The sequence below is a fragment of the Rhinopithecus roxellana genome, chromosome 6, assembly GCF_007565055.1.
Source record: "Rhinopithecus roxellana isolate Shanxi Qingling chromosome 6, ASM756505v1, whole genome shotgun sequence".
Classification (NCBI taxonomy): Eukaryota; Metazoa; Chordata; class Mammalia; order Primates; family Cercopithecidae; genus Rhinopithecus; species Rhinopithecus roxellana.
Window position 1 is genome coordinate 60,521,636 of NC_044554.1, and position 23,726 is coordinate 60,545,361.

The 23,726-nt window shown below is 45.0% G+C and overlaps 1 non-coding gene across 1 annotated transcript; it reads right to left on the reverse strand.

Moving 5' to 3' along the window:
- Positions 1 to 13,280: 13,280 nt before the first annotated feature.
- LOC115898467 lies at positions 13,281 to 13,384 on the reverse strand. Its single transcript, XR_004058194.1, has one exon. It is a non-coding gene; the product is annotated as a small nucleolar RNA SNORD46 (small nucleolar RNA).
- Between the last annotated feature and the right edge of the window lie 10,342 nt (positions 13,385 to 23,726).

Sequence of the window (23,726 nt, forward strand, 5' to 3'; positions counted from 1 at the left end):
CTCACCTCAGTCCTTATTCAAAGATGAATAAGGACTATAAAAGTCTTATTCATAGTAAATAAGTTCTGTAAAATGCCACCCAGGAAAATGCCAGCAAATGTAGAAATAGCTTTGAAAAAGAAGACTTTTGCTCCCATCATGGTAGGACCAAGATGTTTGCTAGAACAGTTGGCATGCCAGGCTTTCCCGGCTGGCAACATGCTCCAGATTGCATGGCCTTTCCCACGGCACAGCCCCGTCTCATTTGCGGGAGATTATCGCTACCATTTGAAGTCCACCCTTGTGCCTCCTGGGCCTGAAGAAACTGGCCTCAACTCTTTCCTCTGCCAGTGGCATTCATGAACATGCATGGATTTCCAACCCACCTCGTGTGGCTGGCTCTTGCCTGGGCTTCTAACCTCTCCCTCCACAGATTGTTTGCATTCTCTCTTAGAGCTGGTGTTTCTCGCACCTCCCAAATTAGTATCATCTGTGAATTTCATCGCTCACTGTTTACCCCGCTTCTCCCTGCTCATTAGCGGGGCTGGAAGAGGAAGATGCTCTCCTTTGCGGCAGGAGAGAGACAGATCTGAGCTGCTGTGAGCCCTGAGGGAGCTGCACCCAGTGCAAGAGCTGTAGGCCTCTGCTGAGATGGAGGCGGCGCCTGCTCTGGAAGAGAATGTCGGCGCTCTTCAGAAGCGGGTTGGGAGGCCGCAGCATCAGCTGAAGGTAAGGAGAGGATCTCCCTGGCCAGGTGTCCTGGCCTTTCTTCTTGTGAGGAGCAGCTCTCCAGGCCTGAGCTGGAGGATCAGAGGCACCGTCACATCCCCCTGCTCCTGTCGGGGAGGCGAGAGGCCGTGTGTCGTGGCTCCTGTCGGGGAGGCGAGAGGCCGTGTGTCCTCGCTCCTTGCTCAGCCCGGAGGCGCCCACTCAGCTAAGAATCTTTCTACCCTTTATGTCTTCATCAGGCCTTAGGTTTTTGTCGTTATATAGCTTGCCACTGTGTCTTTTGTTTTTGTTTGTTTGTTTTTTGAGATGGAGTCTTGCTCTGTCCCCCTCAGGCTGGAGTTCTTGGCTCATTGCAGCCTCCGCCTCCCAGGTTCAAGCAATTCTGCTGCCTCAGCCTCCTGAGTAGCTGGGACTACAGGGGCGCACGCCACCACACCTGGGTAATTTTTGTATTTTTAGTAGAAACGGGGTTTCACCATATTGGCCAGGCTGGTCTCGAACTCCTGACCTCAGGTGATGCGCCTGCCTTGGCCTTCCAAAGTCCTGGGATTACAGGCATGAACCACCATGCCTGGCAGCGACCTGTATCTTAATGCAGTTCTCTCTCGTTTTGAGACAGGATCTTGCTCTCCCACCCAGGTGGGATCACAGTGGCCCCTTAATGCATTTCTCTCTGACTTTATTTCACTGATGTTAACACAAGGCTTGACAGAAGGTAAAAAAAAAAAAAAAAAAAACTTCAAATGTTTGAGTGAAAAGCATCCACTAATAGTTCCACGAATCAACTTGCAGTCAATATGAGACCCGCAGTATTTAAAACTGAGGGGTTTCAGACAAAAGCACAATTTGCATTTAAGTTGGACTGTCTAGTTTTTAAAATGAGGTTATGGCCGGGCGCGGTGGCTCAAGCCTGTAATCCCAGCGCTTTGGGAGGCCGAGACGGGCGGATCACAAGGTCAGGAGATCGAGACCATCCTGGCTAACACGGTGAAACCTCGTCTCTACTAAAAATACCAAAAAAATAAATAAATAAAATAAAATAAAATAAAATGAGGTTATATCAATTTCATGATTTTTTTTCAAAAACAAAACAGCTTTATTAAAATATAATTCTCATCCCATGCAGTCCAGCTCTCTCAAGTGTGCATTTCAATGTCTTGTAGGATATTCACAGGGTTGTTCAACCTTCACCACAATCTGATTTTAGAACATTCTCATCACCCCAAAAGAAACCCTACGGCCATTAGTCAGGCTCCATTTTACCCGTAGTCCTCATTCTTTGGCAACCACGGATCTCCTTTCTGTCTCTAGAGATTTGCCTGTTCTGTACATGTCATAGAAATGGAATCATAGGATATGTGGTTTTTCTGGGATTGGCTTCTCACACTTAGCACGGTGTTTTCAAGGTTGATCCAGATGGTAGCATGCATCAGTCTTCATTCCTTTTTATTTCAAATAGTACTGCATTGTGTGAATATATCACCTGTTGCTGTTGGTCGTTTAGATAGCTTCCACTTTTTGGCTGTTATGAATAATACTGCTGTGAACATTTGGGTATATGTTTTTGGGTGAACCTTAGTTTTCATTTCTCTTGAGTACATACTTAGGAGTAGAATTCCTGGGTCACATGGTACCTGTGCTTAAAAATTTGAGAAACTGCCAAACTGTTTTTTCTTATGTATTTATTTTTATTAAAAAAGAGACAGGGTCTCACTATGTTGCCCTGGATGGTCTTGAACTCCTACGCCCAAGCCATCCTCCCGCCTCGGTCTCCCAAGGGTTGGGATTACAGGTGTGCACCATTGCACCCAGCCCCAAACTGTTTTTTAAAGCGGCTATAGCATTTCACGTTGCCACTGGCAGTGTGGAAGATTCTAATTTCTCCACATTCTCCTCAGTACTTACTGACCTTCTTTCTGATCTTAGCCATCCTAGTTGGTGTGAAGTGGTATTACATTGCAATTTTGGTTTACATTTCCTTGATGACTAATGAACTTAAGCATCTTTTTACATGCTTATTAGCCATTTGTATATCTTCCTGGGAGAAATATCTATTCAGATCCCTTGCCCATTTGAAAAATTGGATTGTTAGCCAGGCATTTTGGGAGGTTGAGGTGGGTGGATCACTTGAGGTCAGGAGTTTGAGACCAGCCTGGCTAACATGGTGAAACTCTATCTCCCGTAAAAATACAAAAATTAGTCAGGCATGGTGGCACGCACCTGTAATCCCAGCTACTCCAGAGGCTGAGGCAGGAGAATCACTTGAACCTGGGAGGCAGAGGCTGCAGTGAGCTGAGATCACACCACTTCACTCCAGCCTGGGCGACGGAGCGAGACTCAGTCTCAGAAAAAAAAAAAAAAAAAAAAAATTGGATGTTTATCTGTGTATTGCTGTCATAAGCATTCTTTCTAGATTCTGGAAACAAATCCCTTATCAGAGCTAATGATTTGCAAACATTTTCTCCCATTTTGTGCATTGTCTTTTTGCTTTCTTGATGGTATCATTTGCAGCACAAAAGTTTTAAATTTTCTGAATTCCAACGTATCTATCTTTCCATTTTGCTCCTGGTTTTGGTATCACATCTAAGAAATCAAGGTCATGAAGATTTATGCCTATATTTTCTTCTAAGAGTTTTATAGTTTTAGCTTTTACATTTAGCCTGTGATTTATTTTATGTTGATATTTGTATATAAAGTGAGGGAGGAGTCTAACTTTATTTTTGTGTGTGTGTAATCTTGAAATCACAAAAATAACTCGGACCCCTTTCTACTAATAGAATGCGCTGTCAGGTTGCATCTGGTGCCCTGGCCCATGTGCACCTCCCAGAGCACCTGAGGGCAAATGAGGTGGTACCTGAGATGTCATTTTGCAAGAGATGTGTGTGAAACTAAGAACTAAGCCACAGAGGGACCAGCTTTGGATCTGAACTGGCAGCATCCCTTTTGCAGCTGCCCATTCCTCTCCCGGGTAGTAAACTGGGGGCACCATTACACTGGGGGGCACTCTGGCCTTTTAAAAAAATATTGAAGGTGAAGTTGAGCCTTTGTGTTCTTGTCGTTGGCAGAACACTGCCTGGAAGACAGCCTACCTCCCGGGTGCTGTTCTGGGTGTCTCGCCTGCATGCCCACAGCATTTAGGGTACTCATGGCACTGCCCCACAGTCCCCTGGCTGCACATTCTCAACAGCCCCAACTCCGCTGGCCTCCCTCTTCCAGCGAGGAGGGTGGAGACAGCAAGGAGAGGATGGAGAGTGTGGGGGAGCAGTGTTGGGAGAGGGAAGCCAGTAGAGGAAGAAGATGGCAGGTGTGGAAGAGAGTGTGGAATAGGCAAGGATTTTCAAGGAGCAAAGCAGAGGGTAGAAGAGGCAGGTACAGGCAGACCCTGGACCTGTAATGCTCCTCTTCCTCCTTTCAGTGTCAGGCAAGACGACCAGACCACGGCACCTGTGCGCAGCCATGCTCTTCGCCACCAGGACTGCCCAAGCGGTGCTCATGTGTGTGTCGGGGGCAAATGGGGGCTCCCTGGGTGTGTGTCTTCCTTTCTGGCCCCGGCTTCCCCCTGGTGCCCCTGTGTCTCCCTCTTGCCCAGGTGGCCCTCATGCTGTGGGCATCCACCATGCTCCAGTTCTTCAGGGAGGCCCCCCACCAATCCTCACTGATTATCTGAGCAAGTCCTCTAAATCAGCTGTAGGTTATCCAAGCCAAGTGATGTATTTGCATTTTGGTTTATCAGGCTTCAAGGCTTTCACTTTGAAGGAACCAATGTAAGGGTCTGCAAGAGCCTCACTGGGTTGGGGAGGGAGGAACATAAGGTGGGAGAAGGGATATTTTCTCCTTGTTGCTCCAACTCACATAGGCCTTTCAGTCCCAGCACCTTGCTGTGAACCCAGATGGGCTAAGCGAGTCTGCCAGCCCCTGGGCAGTGGATCTTTCTGATGTGACCCCCCAGACTCCAGTTGCTGCCTTCATCACGAATCTGCCGCAACCCTCCTAGAGTTGAACGAGGACCCGGGACACTAGGGCTTCAGCCCTGCTGAGTCACAAGCCACCTGTGTGACCTTGGGAATTAACTTGCCACCACCAGGCCTCATCTGCTTGGACAACATGAGAGATTCAAACTGGACCCTTCCCCTTCCCCAGCCCCCAGTCTGATTCCCATGACATCATTTTCCAGGCAAAGCTGATTGCCCTTGATTCCGCATTGGGTATCCACAGCCAGTTCCTATTCCTGTGCGGATAGCTGTACCTTTCTCTTCCTCCATTGGCAGGGTCTCTGGGGCCTGCTCCCCTGTAACCCTTTAGATCTGTCAGGAGAGCCAGATGCTGGGCTCACATCTAGCTCAGCCTCTTACTAGCTCTGTGAAGTTGGGTAATTCATAAAACTTACCCTGCCTCAGTTTCCCCATCTTTAAAAGGGGGATGATAGAAGGCCCCTCCTAGGGTTGTTGTGTGGATTAAATGAGTTGATCTTAAAGCTCGATGAACGGTGCGCATGGTAAGGGTATACACATGAGTTCCCATGACCGCTACTGCCATGTTCTCTCTGTTCCCTGCCAATCCCTGTGTACTCTGGAGGTGTTGCAGAGAGTGTCCAATCACATTGCAGTCTTCTCCCTATACCCCCTTGTGAACCCGAGTTTCTAAAGATGGAGTCTGCTCTTTGTCACATCTCCTCTCTGATCTCCCTGGTCTCTGTCCTCCTCCCTGGGTCTTCAGTCCATACAGGGACATACAGAGGTCAGACCTGGGGCCTCAGTCTTGACAAGTCTCTGGCCCAGAAATCTGCTTATTTAAAACCAGTCCTTCCACACCTACACAACCACTCTTTAGCCCATAGTTTTAAAAACCTTGCATTGCAGACGGACACGGTGGCTTACACCTGTAATCCCAGCACTTCAGGAGGCAGAGGTGGGTGGCTTGCCTGAGCTTAGGAGTTTGAGACCCACCTGACCAACATGGTGAAACCCCATCTCTTCTAAAAGTACGAAATTCCCTGAGCCTGGTGGCATGTCCCTATAATCCCAGCTACTCAGGAGGCTGAGGCAGGAGAATTGCTTGAACCCGGGAGGTGGAGGTTGCAGTGAGGCGAGATTGCGCCGTTGCACTCCAGCCTGGGTGACAGAGCGAGACTCCATCTCAAAAACAAGCAAACAAAAGAACCCTTGCATTGCAGGTTATAGCTACACACGGTAGACCACGCAGTGAGGTTTCCCACAGTCTTTCTCTCTCCTCTGTTCTCCCCATTCTCCTCTGCCTACTCTTTTATTACATCTAAACTGTGGGATGGCAGATTATTTTAAATTATTTGTTTTGTATTAGCTTATAAATGATATATATTTGTAAATGTGGGGAACACAGAATATGAGATTAAATAGAAATAAAAATTGGTGTTTTATCTACTAATCCTACAAGGGGAAATACATTTACATACGAACAATGACATGATTTAATAGTTTAAAGAGATTTAGTTAATAGAGCATCTTAAGTGACAAGTTTTAAGAGAGAAGTTAAATGTGGTTATTTGACAATGATCGTAGTTTTAATCAATTTCACTTCGGTGATCTTTTATTTCTCGCATAGTGAACAAGTGTTCAACATACTCTCAGTCATTTCTACTTCTTGCATCACCTTCTCTCTGGACCAAAATGTTGCTAGGAAAATCAGTTTTGTTGTCAAATGCTGAATGAAGCAAATTTATAACAACATCTTCATTGCAAAACTTCTCAGAGCCTTTAATTGCTAATATAATTGCCTAAGAAGGCAAGACTGTGTGTGGCATTACCCAAACACGACTATGCAACAATCCTATATGAAAACAAAAAGAAAGAAGTATGTTTTAGCATCTTTCTAGGAGTCAGGGTTCCTTGGCATTCCATGTGGGAAACCCATTTTTATGTTAAGCCACCAAATGGTTCATTTCACATCCCAAAGCCAATAGCAGAGGCGTGGTACCATGTATGGTGTGGGGCTGAGTGGAGAGCAGCTTGTGGCTGTTACTGATCTCTGGGAAGCAAATCTAGGGTGAAATAGAACGCTGGATGTGGCCTGGAATGCAGGGGTTCCCATTAACTCGGCGAGTTTGGTTACTTACAGCTGAGGCCATTTCCCTGCCTATAAACCAAGGATAAGATCTGCCTCCCAGGGTTGTGAAGAATAAACATTACTTACGAAAGTGCTTAAATATAAATGCTCTCGACAAGTGATTTAAAGGAGTTGGTTAGTATAGGAACAGACCCCAAAATTGTAACCTTGCTAATATTGTGTTTTATCAACTTGACTTAGGCTTAGTGCCCCAGAATTCCCACACCTCTCCAACTGGGCACATCACAGCCTGGCCCGTGGACCTCCTGGTGAGGAGCAGAGAAGTGCCAGCTCTGCAGTGCCCAGCCCCTCCCCAGCCCACTCTGGGACCCACTCCCATTTGCACTGGGAGGCCGACTGCACCAGGACACTCCCTGCCGGGCCATGAGAGCTGCTGCTTGCCTGCACGGCCCATCAGAGTGGGTTGCTATAAAGCCTGGAGATCCCTCAGCATTCCCTCTCTCTGCACATATTCACTTCCCCTATGACCTTTTGCCCTGTGTCATAATGCAGCAGGAAAGCCCTCGTCAGAAGCCAGGGCCATGCCCTCGAACTTCTCAGCCTGCAGAACCATGAGCTAAATAAACCTCTTTTCTTTATAAAGTATCCAGTGGCAGGGTTTTTTTGTTTGTTTTTGTTTTTTTTTTTTTAAATAGCAACACAAAATGGACTAAGGCAGGGATTTTTAAGAAACAAAAGTGACTGCTTTTGCTATAAGCAGGCATTTAAGTTCAGCATGTGGAGCAGCTTTAGTGACGGCAAAACTGTTGGAGGCAGGGAAATAAGTCCCTTGGCTGGCAGTGCGAATCTTTGCTGGCCTGGTCCCTCTAGCACCAAGACTGTTCTTGACTCCACCAAAGAACCAAGGGTGAATCCTAGAACTGTAGGCTATATCTGATCCCACAGCATCACTCTTCCTGCATCTAGAGAGTTCCCTGCACATTCCTATAGGTAGAATGTGTACATAAACAATGACAGGTGCAGACAGGCGAGCCCACTAATTATCACCATCTGGATGAATAGACTGAAGTAAAAAAAAAAAAAAAAAAAAACCTATGTGATGGAATTTTCTCCTCTTTGTTTTCTTATTTCTGGTGGCTTAAATATTGTGTTTGGTTTAAATACAGACATGATCCGACCACAAACATTATGGGCGGAAAAGCCAACACAGCCGACTCCATAGAGAGACTGTTGCTTTCAGGTATGAAATAAAAATAGTGTTTGCTGCATCTCCAGGTGTTCCTGTCTCTTCTTGGCACGTGTCACCTCACTCCTCCGTAGGACTTCTCTGGCTAGTTTACTCCCATTTCAGAGAGGAGTAATTGGCAGAGGAGAGTTTAAAAGGCTCAAGGTCACAGCCAATAAGTGACAAAGTTGGGAAGAAAACCCACATGGCACATATTAGCTACAAGCAGGTCTAGCCTTGGTTCCTGAACCCAGAGGCAGGACTGGGAAGAAGGACTGGGTTCATGGCCCCCTAAATAAAGGAAGTGTGAAGGGAAGTCTGGGCCACTGGGCTAGTCTTTGTTCTGATGATGAAGAAGGAGCATTTGAAAGGTAATCATCTGTGCCAAGTGCGTTCCACTCCTGTGCTGTGTCTCCTGGCCCTTGGATACTAGGTGTCTCTGCCCTCGTGGCTAACAGGTGGGAGAGAAAGTGCTGAGTTCAGCTGCCAGGACACCCTGGGGACAAGTGTCCCTGATCCACGGGACCCCTTCAGCATTTGGGAAGATGAGATTTTCATCTTGAACATCTGGTGTTGGCAGATTGGCAGGCTTTACACTGTATCTCTGGGGGTCTGCACCTGGCCTCTCCCAGGGTCTGGAAGATGGTGGAGGTGAGACCGACCTCATCCTTGGGAAGTAAGTGAGTGTCAGTGGCCTGCTTGCCTCTTTTTTTTTTTTTTGCAGCCTGGGATGAGAACCAGGGCTGGTGCAGCTGTGGGGTGCTGGCAATGCCATTCTTGTCTACTAAGCACTGTGGATGCCATTGTTATCCACAGGGCACTGTGGCACTTGGAGATGAAACAGATGAAGTCCCTGCCTCCCCCGTCGAACTTCCCAGGGTAATGCTGGGCTGGAGGACACAGGGTCTGGGCCTGCTCAGGCAGGTTTTGTGGGAGCAGAGAGCAGAAAGGTCCTTTTGCTGCTGGGGGGACATGGCTGAGGCAAGGTAAGGCAGAGGTGAGGCAGAGGCAATGGGCCTCTCTAGGCCTCTAGAACCAGACTCTGCAATGTCTGGAGCATGGTACCCCCCCACCCCAGGTGACTTATGGAATCTCTTTAGCTTCTTTTACATCTCTGTGACTTTTGCAGGGTTCAGATGGCATAAAGCTGTTGGACTGGCCAATTTCTTGGAGTCTCTTTTTTTCTGTGGGCAGGGTTGGCACCAGGTAACTCCCTATGAAAGCAGAAGCATCTCTTCTGCCACTGGTCTCTTTCGAGGTCAGGTCTTGGAGCCTTGTTAAAGGGCAAATGCCATCTGGCAATGTTATTATTTGTAATGCCTTAGTTCCTCTACAAAGTGAATTTGCTACTTCCCTACCAGGACCCTGGGAGGACGAGACTTGGGACAGGTCCTGTGTTAGTGAGATGGGAGGTGGAGGAAAGGGAGCCGGGAAAGTACCCTGGCCATGTGCCCTGTTCCTAGTGGAGAAAGGGAATTTGCTAGAGGACCTGGACAGATGGTCAGCTGGTCTGGAAGAGTCCTCACACCTTGTGGGTAGTTCCCAGTGTCTGCCCTTTGCGGGGACCAGGTCGCTGTGCCTATACCTTCTTACTCACCCCTACACCAAGGCCTGTTGGGCAGGATCCCTGCCACTCCTCACCCCTGCCTCCTGTGCACCATCTCTTGCCACGTCTGCCTCAGTCACCAACCCTAGCCTCTGTGCCTGAAGCCCTGCTCTCTACAGTTGTGACCCTCCTAGGATATGGGAAAGTGGACGCAAGGCTCGAGCAGCCAAGGAACTCTGGGGTCTTCATTTGTAAACATAGGTGGCTTTGCCCCTCATCTTCACCTTGGGATGTGGCAACAAAGGCTCATTGATCTCTCTCTACTTTTCTCCTCCATAGAAGAAATCAGACAGGATGTAAGGATGAGGCTGGGCACAATGACTTATGCCTATAGTCCCAGCTGCTTGGTAGGCTGAGGTGGTAGGATCACTTGAGTCTAGGAATTTGAGGTGAGCCTGGACAACATAGCATGACCCCATTTCTAAAAAAAAAGAGAGAGAGAGAGAGAAATGTGAGGATAGAACTAATTTCCCTCACCCCCACCCTGCATATTGTAAAGGACAGAGGAACTGGCCACCAATGTTCCTGCCAGCATGAGTCCTTGGGCCTTATCATGACATGTGGGCCAAAGAGGAATTTGAGTGTCAGAAATGTGTAGATTTTGTAAATTTGGTTAGTTGTTAGTTACCTCTTCTGACATAACAAACAGGGTAAGCCAGGCAGTTGGAAGAAAAGGCATTTTAAAATAAGGGAAGATGCCACTGTCTGTTGAACTAGGGTTGCAATACACAGAAAGGAACAGATCGGCTCTTGCATTGAAGCAGATGGGATTCTGGGCTAAGCCCAGAATTGGGGTGAATCTCTGCATAAGTAAGTGTACCAGTGGTGAAGGCAGAAGGACAAGCCACAGCACCCCCGGTGGAAACTGCCATCTCATTAGATGCCAGCCATGGGGAAGACAAGCATGCAGTCACCCCAGGTCCCTCTCCTGGTCCTGAGACAAGAAGCTTGCACTTTCGAAAGGACCAGTCAGAGTTAGGAATGTAGTGGGTGGCTGTAGGGTGCTGCAGAGTTGAGCTGCACCCCCAGTACACCATAGAGGCCAAGTGTAATGAAGAAACTAAGCTTACCCCTAGAGAGGTCTGGTCTTTGCCTTCTGCTACTGGGAGGTGACCCCTAGGCCCTTGGGATGTCCTGCCCAGTAAGAGTGTCTTTGTTACATGGGCACCTTGGCCACACTGGACAATGTGACTTATGCTGGGGGCTTTGGGCCAGCTGGTATCCACTTGACCTCTGGAGGGGTTAGAGATTAAAAATCAGCCACATAGGAGGTCAACCATGGAGCCCCAATAAAAACTCTGGACGCCAAGGCTCAGGTGAGGTTGGTAGTACTCCATACATATGTCACATACTGTTGCTTGGAGCAGTTAACACCATGCATGACTCCATGGGGAGAGGGTGATTGGAGCCTCCAGTGTGGAATTCTCCTGGAATCTTCCTTATGGCATCTTCCCTTGGCTAATTTTAATCTGTATCCTGTAGCTGTAATAAACCATAACTGTGAACATAACAGCTTTTAGTGAGTTCCATGAGTCTGTCTAGTAAACTATCAAACCTATGGGTAGTCTTGAGAACCCCTCAACCCTTGCAGTTGGCGTCAGAATCAAGGGTGATCTTGCGGATGACTGAGATGCCTGTTTCTTCAATTACACAGGTGGGTAGAATCATTTACCACCTGAACGCCTTTTTAATGCTGACTTATCTGATGAAGCTAACTGACCATGAACAGAGAAACTAGACTGAACATGAGAATCTAGGAAACAGTGCTTGGGACACAGACTTTTAGCAGCAGGCATCACAGAAGCTCCCCATGTGATGGGCCTTGGGAGCCTCCAGTGTGGTAACTACCTAAGCAAGCTGGGCTCTGGTGGAAGAACTCACTGCTCCCAGGATGAAGAGAAATCCTAAGTGAAATATGCAAGTTATGATGACCACAGTAGGTTCTTGTTTGAGGGGGGACTGATTTCCCTGTTGAAATGGGCACAGCATCTGGGTGGAATAGGGGTGGAAAGATGGGTTGGTAACAGGGAGTCAGAGAAGGAACAGATGATGAGTCAGAAGCCTAGGATTTTGATCCTAATATTGCTGCAAACTGGTCATGACCTTGGGGAGGTTAATGATATTGTGGGTCTCCTTATTTGGTGCCTTGAATGTGGGAGCCCATATAGTTGATGGGGCTATGGGGATATATTCAAGTAGGATCATGGAAGAGAATGTACAATTGGGTACCTTCTCTGCCAAAGGCATGCTGGGACTTGACTTAATGGAATAATCAGGGTTTTCCAAATAAAAAACATAATTTTGTTGCATTTTTTTTTCCTTGAGACAGGATCTTGCTCTGTCACCCAGGCTGGAGTGTAGTGGCACAATCATGGCTCACTGCAGCCTAGACCTCCCAGGCTCAAGAGATCCTTTTGCCTCAGCCTCCCTAATAGCTGGGACCACAGGCACTCACATACAACTAATTTTTTTTTAATTTTTGTAGAGATGAGATCTTGCTATGTTGCCCCGGCTGATCTCCTGGCCTCCAGCAATCTTCCCATCTCAGCCTCCTAAGTGCTGGGATTATAGGCATGAGAAACTGTGTCTGGCCCAATTTTGTTGCATCCTTGAGGCAAAATTTCTCCTTCTTCAAGAAACCTCAGTCTTTGCTACTAAGGCCTTCAACTGATTGGAGGGGGCTCCCCCACATCATGGAGGGTAGTCTGTTTTTGGTCAAAGTCTACTGAATTAAATTTAATCACATTTAGAAAATTATTTAAAAATCATAAAAATTCACAGCAACATTCAGAGTGGTGTTTGACCAAACAGCTGGGCACCATAACCTAGGCAGGTTGACACGTGAAATCCACCATCACACTCTTTCATTTAATGCCCACAGCAACAATGCAAAGCTGGCAGCATTAGGAATCCGCAGTGCCGAGGCTGGATCTGAGGCGGCTATGGCTTCATCTTCTCATGGTACCATGCTGTATCTTGTAGATGATCCTGAAGATTTCACAACAGGGAGACTTCAACTCTTTGTGACTCTCTTTTTCCCCCTGCAACTATCTTTATTATGGTTGACTCAACATAAGATGCTATCATAATCAGCAGAATTATAAAATTGCACCGGAGGTACCAAAATAGGCCATTTACCATGGATAATGACCCTCACATCATCAAACGTTAAAAATACACATGAAAGTTGTACAGTCTAGACATTTATAAAATACATAGCTAAAAAGAAGATATGGGGTTGCCTCTTTGGGAGGCTGAGGCCGGCAGATTACTTGGGCTCAGGAGTTTGAGACCAGCCTGGGCAACATGGCAAAACCCTGTCTGGACAAAAAAATTACACAAATTAGCCAGGCGTGGTGACATGTGCCTGTAGTTCCAGCTACTTGGGGGGTTGAGGTGGGAGGATCGCTTGAACCCAAGAAGTCAAGGCGGCAGCGAGGTGGGACCACACCACTGTATTCCAGCTTGGGTGACAGGTAAGACTCTGTCTCCAAAAAAATAAAAAAAAGATATGGGGTTCCACAAGGAGGATTATATTACACAGTTAATACATGCAAATTAAAGAGCCATCCATGGAGAAGCCACAATGGCACAAAACTTTTTTTAAAGCAACCACAGATTCTATTTTTTCTAGTGTTCCTACCACGAAAGAACTCCCAGTGTTGACCCCACCTCCCTTTTTGTTCCTTTGCTTCTTTTTAACAGTCAGTGTAACGACGACAAGTCCTTGCATGGGCAAGTGACACACAGGTGGCCAAGGTGGCCACAGCCACACCTGAAGATACATTTTCATCACTCCAATACCCCCTTTTCAAAGCAAGGTCATGATCTGCCAGTAGCCATAGCCTTGGCATTGTGTCTCACTCTGACACTTACCAGCTACTTTGTAACCTCTAAGTTTGAATCTCTGCTGAATGGTTCCGGGAAAGCCACCATTCCCTTAACAAAGTCTAGAAGACATTTGTGAGGTACCAGGCATTGGTAAGGACTGAGGCTAAATATGACTGAGACACAGACCTGTTTGAGTTGCTCGGTGTAGCCAATCTTGAGAAGATTATGGTACAATGAGCAAATGTTTGGAAAGTGCTTTTCATATTGTGAAATGTAAGCTCTAAGTTTTCACACGTTCATTGTAGACACTGATTGTGCACACTTCCCATGAGCCGATGAAAATGATATAGTTGGCTTCATTGTCACCGTGGTAGTGACTACACATTGTGTTATTGTCAGCATTTATTTGCTTAAAGTTTTAAGAGGTATACTAATTGCTTAACCACTTGTAAAATCTAAGGAAACTCAGAAGAAATGCTAATGAAAAATGTGAACTGAGACTCCACAAAGATTTTCACCAAAGAAAGGAAAGAAAGATTAGGAATGAGGGGGTGTCATTAGGCAGGATTGATTTTTTTAATGCCAGATGCTAAAAATCAAACTTTTACGAGTGGGGAGAAACACGGTGTGGAAAATGCTGCGACTGTGAACCTGAAGACTCCTCTCATGCCCCCATAACTCGTATTCCACTTGGGAAAATGCGTTTTTCTAGGAAGATAAGTTCTGTAGTTCAGTCATCCCATGATTGGAGAGGGAAGGGGGCAAATTTCTGCCATCCATTCATCACCTGTAGTGTCACAGATGATTCGTTCTCAGGAAAGTTATATTTGGGCCCAAGGGTTGAAATCAGAAAAATAATGTTTTCACCCTGAAATGTATGAATAAATAAAACATATATTTTGCCCACATAAAAGGATTATTATTCCTTGACCAGTGATTTTAAAGATACACCGATGGCAAGAAAATTAGTTTTCTCACTTCACATAGGCTCTAAAATAAAAGTGACCTGGAATTAAAACAAACAAACAAACAACCCGAATGGTACCCTGGAAGCCTAAATTTTGGCCTAGGAAGAGATCAAGGACAGTCTTTGTTCAGATGTCTTTTTAGCAACTATTTAGCATTCATATCCCCAATACTCTCCAAAAAGCTAGTTAAGTCTATTCCCTTTAGTTTAAAAAAAGTCTGTAACTGAGCTTTTAAAAAAAATATTTAAAGTTAAGAACCAAAATAGACTATGGACAAATAAGTTTTTGTTCATGTTCTGCCCCTACTTCTTTTTTCTGGGCCTCAGTTTCTTTATCTGTAAAATGGAGAGGTTGGAAATGTGTAGGTTTAATCTCTTCCTGTTCCTTCCAGATTCCCGAAATCACAGATTCCTCACATCATGACCTTTCCCCAGTGCCACTTAGATTGCTCAGGCCAGCGAAGCTGGGGAAATCACAGTTCATTTCATGAGCTCTGCCTGGAACCAAAGCTTTTTACTCTCCTTCCTCTCAGCAGGCCCTGGCTGTGCCCAGACTAGTGTGGGCAGGGATGGTAGGCAGGATTCTGGGGTCAGGCAGGGTCCAAGGACTTACCTTCATCCCTGGGAAGTGCCTCAGAGACAAACATTTGGTGAGGAGGCAGGGGGATGTGTGGGAAAGGGGTTGCTATGGCAACCCCTGAAATGTGCAGGCTCCAGACCAGTTGCCTGCCCCCTCTGGCCTGGTGCTGCTCCTAGAGGTCTTTTCGGATGGGAGGGGAACAAATGTTGGGAGTTACATGGGGATCTGAGTGCATTCCCAGAAATCCTCCTGCAGCCCCCAGCCTCACTACGGCTTCCAGAGGGGGGATCCAGCGCCAAGACACCATATAGCACATGCAAGCATGCTGCAGCCAAGAAACGGCTTCTCTGTGCCTCGCAGTCTGTCTACAAGGCCCAACTCGAAGCCCACCTGCTCCCTTCCTCTGGGCCCCTCAGTATGTTTGTCAGCACTGATGTGCATTATTTGTGTGTAAGTATTCATAAGATTTCTCAGCTGTTGAAGCCTGAACGTCAACAGAGTAGTTAGCCTCGGTATAAACTGTTTACATGGTAAGTCACGTGTTTAACTATGCATCAGTAGCATCAGAAGAAATTGCTGGAGGGGGCAGAGAGATCTGTGCTCCTGCATAAGCTATGGATAAACGAGGGGAGGGGAGGTCAGTGTGGGACTCACCCAGAGAAGCCAGGGAGCTGAAGGAGAGAGAGAGAAAGTGGGAGGGAGTGGAGAGAAGGGAAGGGAAGAGGGGGAAGAAAGAGGGTGTGTGGAGAGAGGGAGAGGAGGGAGAGAGAGTGAGACTGAATCGTGAGATAAAAGATTAGCTGATGCTTTGGAAAGGAGGTAAGAAAATTAGCGGCAAAGACAGGTACAATTTAATTAGGCAAAAATTACATGTAAACAACACTTCCTAGCTACAGGAAGGAAACGATTTTGGTTTCAGTTCCTGAGCACTGGGGTCTCCAGGTCTCCTGTGCAGGGCGGGCTCTCTGCGTTTTTCTCTGAAGCCCCTTGCAGACCCTGTCTGCTGCTGTCTGCAGTGGCTGGGGGGAACTGTAATCCGCTTGAAATTCATGAACAAGTCCTCAGAATGGCCTCAACTGCTCCCTTTACTCTTCAACCACAAGCCTGTTCCTGCTGAAAAGATTTCTATTCTCTCAGCCTCTCTGCTGCCATGGAGCTGTCAATGCCAGCAGCTGTTGGGCCAGGGTATTCGTACACATGTGAGTTCATCACAGTTTGGTGCGTGCGTGGCCGAGCTGGTGCCAGCTTGGTTCGTCTTCTTCCATTCTGTTCCTTCGGCTTTTTTCTCAGACTCCCTTGCTTGGAAGAAAGTTCTGGCAAGAGCCTATACGTATGATATGAAAACAAGATTCTGTGTATGCTATATATAGTTGTGCACAGGTGTTACATAAGAAATTCATGTGCTATGGGTGTGAAACATGGTCAGAAGACCCAGATGCATAAATCTATTTATTCACAGCCACATGCATTTGTTTGCAAGTAACCTGGTGGTCCCGGTCCTGGTCTAGAGAATTACTTAGGACCATTCAAAATGAACCATACTTGTCAACATGTTCGAAAAGCCAATTAATGAAAAAAGAAAATGTCAAGTTGCTTCCAAATCAATCTAAGTAATATTTTTTAAAAATGTTCCCAATGAAAGTTATTTATGAGACAGTTCCTATCATTTTACACACAGAAAGCTTTAATGGCTGTTGTCTGTGGGGGAAAAAATTCAGATTCTGGCTGGTCATTCAGGGTGCTCCACTGTCTGCACCTAGGATTATTCATCTTTAAGGCTATGTTTGCCCCTGCTCCTGCCACAGAGCTTATTTTTTATTGTATCTTTTGACCATGTAAAAACATCAGTTTCTTGGACGCATATCATTGACCAGTTTGCAGATGGGCCAAGGCTGAGAGGGATAATGAACTTATTTATTCAACTAATGTTGAACACCTAGGCTGAGCTGGGCATGCAGCAGGGAAGGAAACAAAGCCCCCCTGTTCTCATGGAAAGCTTGTGTGCTAGTGGGGAGACAGACCCATGTTCTGGAGGGGTAAGTGTTATGGAGAACCATCCTGACTGCAGAAAGGTGGCCTCTCCAAGAAGGTGGTCTGTGAGAGGAGACCTGTATAAAATGAAGGGGAGCATCTGCTGAGATTCAGGAGACGGGTGTTTTTGGGCAATAAGAGCAGCAGATGCAAAGTCTCAGAGGCAGGAGTATGCTGAGAATATTTGTGCAGCAGCAAGGAAGCCACATGTGGCTGGGGTGGAGTGAGTGAGGGCAAGAATGGGGGGAGGCAAGGGCAGGGAGGCAGCTAAGGCCAGATTGTGCAGAGCGTTCTGGCCATGGTCATGATTTGGGATTTTACTCTGAGTGACATAGGATGCCACTGGCCGGTTTTGAGCAGACGAGAGGTGTGATTGACTGTGTCTCATGTGATGACTCTGGTTGCCGCCTGCAGAGAAGGCTACTGTGAGGGTCAAGGGCAAAAGCTGGGAGACCAGTTAGGCAGTTATTCTAATAATCTAGATTAGGACTGCGATGGTTTAGACTAGCTGAGTGATAGAGGTGGTGAAAATAGTAGGATTCCGATGATACTTCGCAGGTAGAGTTGCAAGAATCTGTTATGGAATCAGATATGGAATGGAGAGGGGAGTCAGTAATTCTAAGAATTCTGGACTAAGCAATCAGGAACATTGGGACTAGAACCATTATTTATTGAGATGGGGAGTAGTCTGGGGAGGGGTGGAAAACCAAGGGTTCTATTTAAATAGGTTTAAATGAGGCCATCCATTGTGCTATGAAGATATTTAATAGGCAATTGTATTTATGAGTCTGAAATTCTGGGGAGAAGTTAGGACTTGAGAAATCATGTTGGGAGCTGTTCAGATGACTTTAGAGAGTGGGGGTAGGTAAAGAAGGGAGGAAGTCCAAGGATCCAGCAAAGAGTGAGAAGGAATGGCAAACAGAACAGGAGGAAACCGAGAGAGGGGGTCTTCCTCTGAAGACAATGAAAGAAAGCATACCTGGGAGGAGGGAAAGACCGACTCTGTCATTCTGTCATGTCATCACAGGAGGTCACTGATGGCAGTTTCAGTTGAGTGGCCCAATTGAAAGCCTGATTATAGTGGGTATTATGGATTGAAAATTGTATCCCCCAGAATTTATGGGTTGAAGCCCTGACTTCCACGTGATGGTATTTGGAGATGAGGGCTTTGTGTGCTGCTCCCACTGCTGCCTACACAAGTGGAGGAAAGGCCACGTGAAGATACAGAGAGAAGGTGACTGTCTGCAAGCCGGGAACAGAGCCCTCACCAGAAATTGAATGTGCTGGCACCATGACCTGAACTTGCAGCCTTCAGAACTGTGAGACAATAAATGTTTGCTGTTTAAGCTGCCCAGTCTGTGGTACTTTTTATGGCAGACTGAGGAGACTAATATGGTGGGCTAGGAGACAATGGAATAAAAGTGGCAACAGCTGGAATTAACAGATTTTGCTAGAAGAGTGTGATCAGGAGAGTTAGGAGAAAACATTGCTATATTCAGAATTTTGGCTTAGAAAGTTCCTAACGATTATGATCAGTTTAGTGGGAATCCACATGTTTGTTTGCTTGTTGGTTTGTTTTGAGGCAGAGTCTCATTCTATTGTCCAGGCTGGAATGCAGTGGCGTGACCATGGCTCACTGCAACCTGCATCTCCCAGGCTCAAGTCATCTTCCCATCTCAGCTTCCTGAGTTGCAGGGACCACAGGCACATGCCACAATGCGTGGCTAATTTTTTAATTTTTTTGTAGAGATGAGGTCTCGCTATGTTGCCAGGGCTTGTCTTGAACTCCTAGGCTCAAGCAATTCTCCTGCCATGGCCTCCCAAAGTGCTGGGATTATAGGTGCACCATTGCACTTAGCCCCACATGTAGGTTTAAATGGTAAAGTTTTTATGTGCAGGATTTGAAAGATGTGACTTCACAGAGTTCATGAGAAAAGGCCTGGGATTTATGGCCCTTCATGCAATATGAACAATTGCACAACGAGGATGTCAGAAAGGCCACGTGGACCCTGGCTTTGGCTCCTGGAAGAAGCAGAGCATCTGGAGCAGTGGAATTACAGTGTCCCTAAGGGTCACCCTGCTGGAACATGATGAGTATGTTACTATGCTGAGCCCTATGCTTATAAAAGAGAAGGGTAAACCAGAGCACCTTTGGAGAAATTTTCCAATAGTAAAAATCTACTGAAGAATGAAAGGTGTTCAGCTTGGAGAAGACCCAGGAGGGAGAGATCTGTCTTCAACCGTTTGAAGCTTGTCACATGGAAGAGAGCTCATACTTGCTTTTACAAATTGAGTATAGAAGGTAAGGGAGAAGTGTTTCAGTTATCTATTTCTGGGTGATGAACTGCCCTGGAAATGGAGTGTCACAATTTTGTAGGTTGGCTAAGTGGTACTTCTGCTGGTTTTGTTTTACCTGGGCTGACATGACTACACTCCCATTGTGATTGGCAAGGCTCTGGGCTCAGTTGAGTCCCTTGAACCATGAGGCCTTTCATTCTCAAGGAGGAAAATTTGGGCTTCTTTTGAATGGTGATGGCTGTGAGCCAAGAGTCTAAGCCCCCAAAACAGGACTTATCAAGCCTCTGCTTGCATCATGTTTGTTCCATTAGCTAAAATGAGTTGTATGGGCAAGCCTGTTGGTCAAGGTTGCAGACAACAGAAAGTTATTGATTCCACAGATGTGATTCAGTGGGGACCATTAGTGTAAAATCTACCATTGAGATATTTCAACTCAATATAAGAGAGAACTTTTAAGCAACTATAGCCATGCAATTAGCTACCTTGCGGAATAGTTGGTTCCCTGGTAGTAGAGATATCCCAACTTGAATTCATGTGTTCATTCTGCCACTCATTTAAGCATTTTATTAAATACCTATGTTGTGTGAGACACTGGGTTGGTTACCTACTATGGAGAATAAAAGATGGCTAGAATAAGGTCTGTGAACTTATGACTTTTACAGACCACTGAGAAAAATGGGGGTGAGGGAAGGAGTTATTGAGAGAGACTTGTAGGTAAAGTGCAGTGGGAGAGCAGAGAAGAGAGAGAACTTCTAGATGGAGTCGGGGTATGGAAAATAGAGGTGGTCACTAACATCTTTACAGAAGAGATAATTTAGCAGAGGAAAGGGAAATCAACTAATTCCCAATGAGCTCTACTGTGTGCCAGGCACAGTTCCAAGCTCTGTATGAATGTTTCACCCTTTAATCTTTATGACAACTGCATCATTCCCATTTAACAAGTGAGGACACTGGATCTCAGTATGTTTACACAAGAATTGTCAGACCTAGAACTTAAGTCTTGCTCTGGCTGGTCCATGGTATATTCCTTGCAGGAAGCAAGGCTGTCTCCATAACATTACCATCTGCATTACAATTAAAAAATTCAAAAGTACTTCATATACAAAAGCTCATCCAAGTTGGTTTTTACAGTATGAGGAAACTGTTATCCTCATTTTATAACTGAAGAAACTGAAACTCAGAGATGTTGATTCAGACAGAGAGGGGGCTTTTGTGTTAACTCTTCTCTCTGCCTGGAATGCTGTTTTCCACAACTACGTGGTTGGCTCCCTCCTGTGATTCAGATCTCAGCTTGAATGTCACCTGCTCAGAGAAGTCTTCCCTGATCACCAAGCCCAATATGGCTCCCAAGTCTTTGACTCTCACGTCATCCTATTTAAATTCTTTGTGTAGCACTTGTTACTGTTTAGATGATCTGTTTTTTTCTTTTCTTTTTTAAATTTCCTCAATTGATGATTGCCAATTTCCCCAGCTAGAAAGTGAACTTCATTAGTAAAATATTTCAGTTTTTTTTGTTTTTCAATGCTCAGCTTGATTGTAATTCCACAAATCAGATATGCATGTTATACTTTATGTAGTCATATTTCTTTTTATTTTCACACATTTACTATTTATATTGCTTAATAGTCATTCTTATATTTCACCATTTTTTCTAGTATCATTTTTCCTCTTCCTAAGGTACATATTTTAGTTCAGATATTCCTTTAGTGGAGGATTGTTGTGATGAACTTTTTGTATGTCTGAGAATAGCTTCATTTTTCCTTTTTTCTTGAAATATAGTTTCCATGCATATATTTAATACAGTTCTCAGTTGGCAGTGATATTCTTTTTTCTTTCTTTCTTTCTTTTTTTTTATTGAGAGGGACTCTCGCTCTGTCACCCATGCTGGAGTGCAGTGGTGTTATCTCAGCTCACTGTAACCTCCGCCTCCTGGGTTCAAGCTATTCTCCTGCCTCAGCCTCCCCAGTAACTGGGAATATAGGCACGTGCCACCACCCCCCAGGTAATTTTTTTTTTGTATTTTTAGTAGAGACAGGGTTTCACCATGTTGGCCAGGATGGTCTCCATCTCCTGACCTCATGATCTTCCCACCTCGGCCTTCCAAAGTGCTGGGATTACCGGCGTGAGCCATCATGCCCGGCTGACAGTGATTTTCTCTTAGCGTTTTGAAGATGCCATTTTACTATTTTCTAGCTTTCATTGTTGCTGTGGAGGTCAGCTGTCAGTCTAATCTTTGTAATCTCGATTCCTTGAGTAGTGCTTTCCCCTCTTCTTTAAAAAACTCCCTGGCTGTTTCTAGGATCTTCTTTTTGACTTTGGTTTTCTGCAATTTTATTATGATGTGTCTTGCTTGGAATTGGTTGGATTCCCTGAAACTGAGAAGCAGTGTTGATAGGTTTGGCTGTGTCCCCACCCAAATCTCACCTTGAATTATAATGATCCCCACATGTCAAGGGTGGGGCCAGGTGGAGATAATTGAATCATGGGCGTGGTTTCCCTCATACTGTTCTTGTGGTAGTGAATAAGTCTCACAAGAACTGATGGTTTTATAAATGGAAGTTTTCCTGCACAGATTCTCCCTTACCTTCTACCATTGTAAGATGTGTCTTACTTCCCCTTTGCTTTCCACCATGATCATAAGGCCTCCCCAGCCATGTAGAACTGTGAGTCAATTAAACCTCTTTTCTTTATAAATTACTCAGTCCTGGGTATGTTTTTATTAGCAGCATGAGCACAATCTAATACAGACATCAACTCTGAAAAATTCGAAGCCATTATTTTTTCAAATATTTCTTCTTCCTTTTTCTCTCTATTTGCATCTTCTGGGACCCCAATTATACTTGTGTTGCATCTTCTCATTCTTTCTTTCCTGTCTTTTTATCCCTTATTTATATTTTTCACCTTTTTTTCCCTGGTGCATTCTGGGTAATTTTCCAGCTATATCTTCCAGTTTGCCAGATATACTTTTGCTGTGTCTAATGTGTGTTTAACCCATCCAATGAGTTTTGAATTTAATTTATTATGATTTCACTTTAAGGAGTTATATTTGGTTCTTAAAACTATTTGGTTTGACTTTGATAATCTCTTGCTCCTTTGTAATATTATAAATTCCCTTTTATTTCTTTAACTATATGAAACTTATTTAAAATTCTTTATCTGATAATTCAATACTTGTAGGCTCTATGGGTCTGATTCTGCAATTTATTGTTTCTGCTGATTCTTACTCATGTTGGCTTGTTCCCATGCATGTAGGGATTTGCTCTTTATTTGTAAAAATTACAAGAGGTCTAAGTTGAGGGTTCATTCCTCCAGAGAGGATTTGTGTCATTTTTGCTAGATGCTTAGAGCACTATCTATCTGGGAACACTTTAAACTACGTTTGGAGTTTTTAATTTTTACCTTCTGGACCCACAGGTGGTATGAATTCCAGCCTTGAAACCTTATAAATATTAGCTTGTGGTAGGAAATATTAGGTAAGATGTTTTTCTCCCTGCCACCTTCCTACTCTAAGGGCCAAGGCTGAGTCAGAAAAATCCTTTTTTGTAGGGCCGCTGAGGTGTCATTTCATGGGCATTCCTGCCAATAAAAGTCCCATTCTACTCAGGTCCTAGGATTTTTCTCCAGCCTCATATGTGTCTCTTATGTGTCATATATGCTTCTCGGCCATTAGGAAATCCAAGGATTTCCTAAAGGAAAATGCTTCTGTAGCTTACTTATCCCCATTGAATTTTATTTCCTTATAGTTATTTCCTCTGATTGTTTTCCTTATTCTCCTGCTAACTCAGCCATGATCTAAAAATATGTTTTATGTTTTAGCCAGTATTTTGATGTTCTATACTGGGAAGGTGCTCTCTCCTTATTTAGTTCAACATATTGCCAGAAGCAAAAGCACCTATTCTTATTCCACACCACACTGCTTTGCCTTCAAGCCCAACGAACCAAACACATTCAGAGATGTGGCTGAAAGTCATTTTTGTAGTGAGTAGTGTTACCAGCATCCTGTTCCCCTGTTGTTAGAATTTTCCTCTTTCTCCTAGCCCCTCTAACAGTAAAGAAAATCAAGAGTCTTGGTGTCAAATGAAGGGCCAATATAGCTGGATCATGATGAGAAATGAGAAAAGAGAAATGAGAATAAGTTTGATATGTAGATTGGAATCAGATTGTGAAAGACTATTTGGGGGGCACTGGTTTTTATTCTGAGTCAGCTGGGAAGCCAGTGAAGGGTATTAAACAGGAGAGGGATGTGAACTAATTTTATTTAAAAAATACAAATGTGGATGACAAATTCTTAAAGAGCAGAAGTGGGAAAGGGAGACAGGTTAGAAGGCAACTGCAGGAGTGCAGATAAGAAAAGAAGTAGGTTGAGGTAGCATGGTAATCATGAGATGCAAAAATGTAGATGGGTTCATTATCTGTTGTTGTGTAACTAATTACCCCC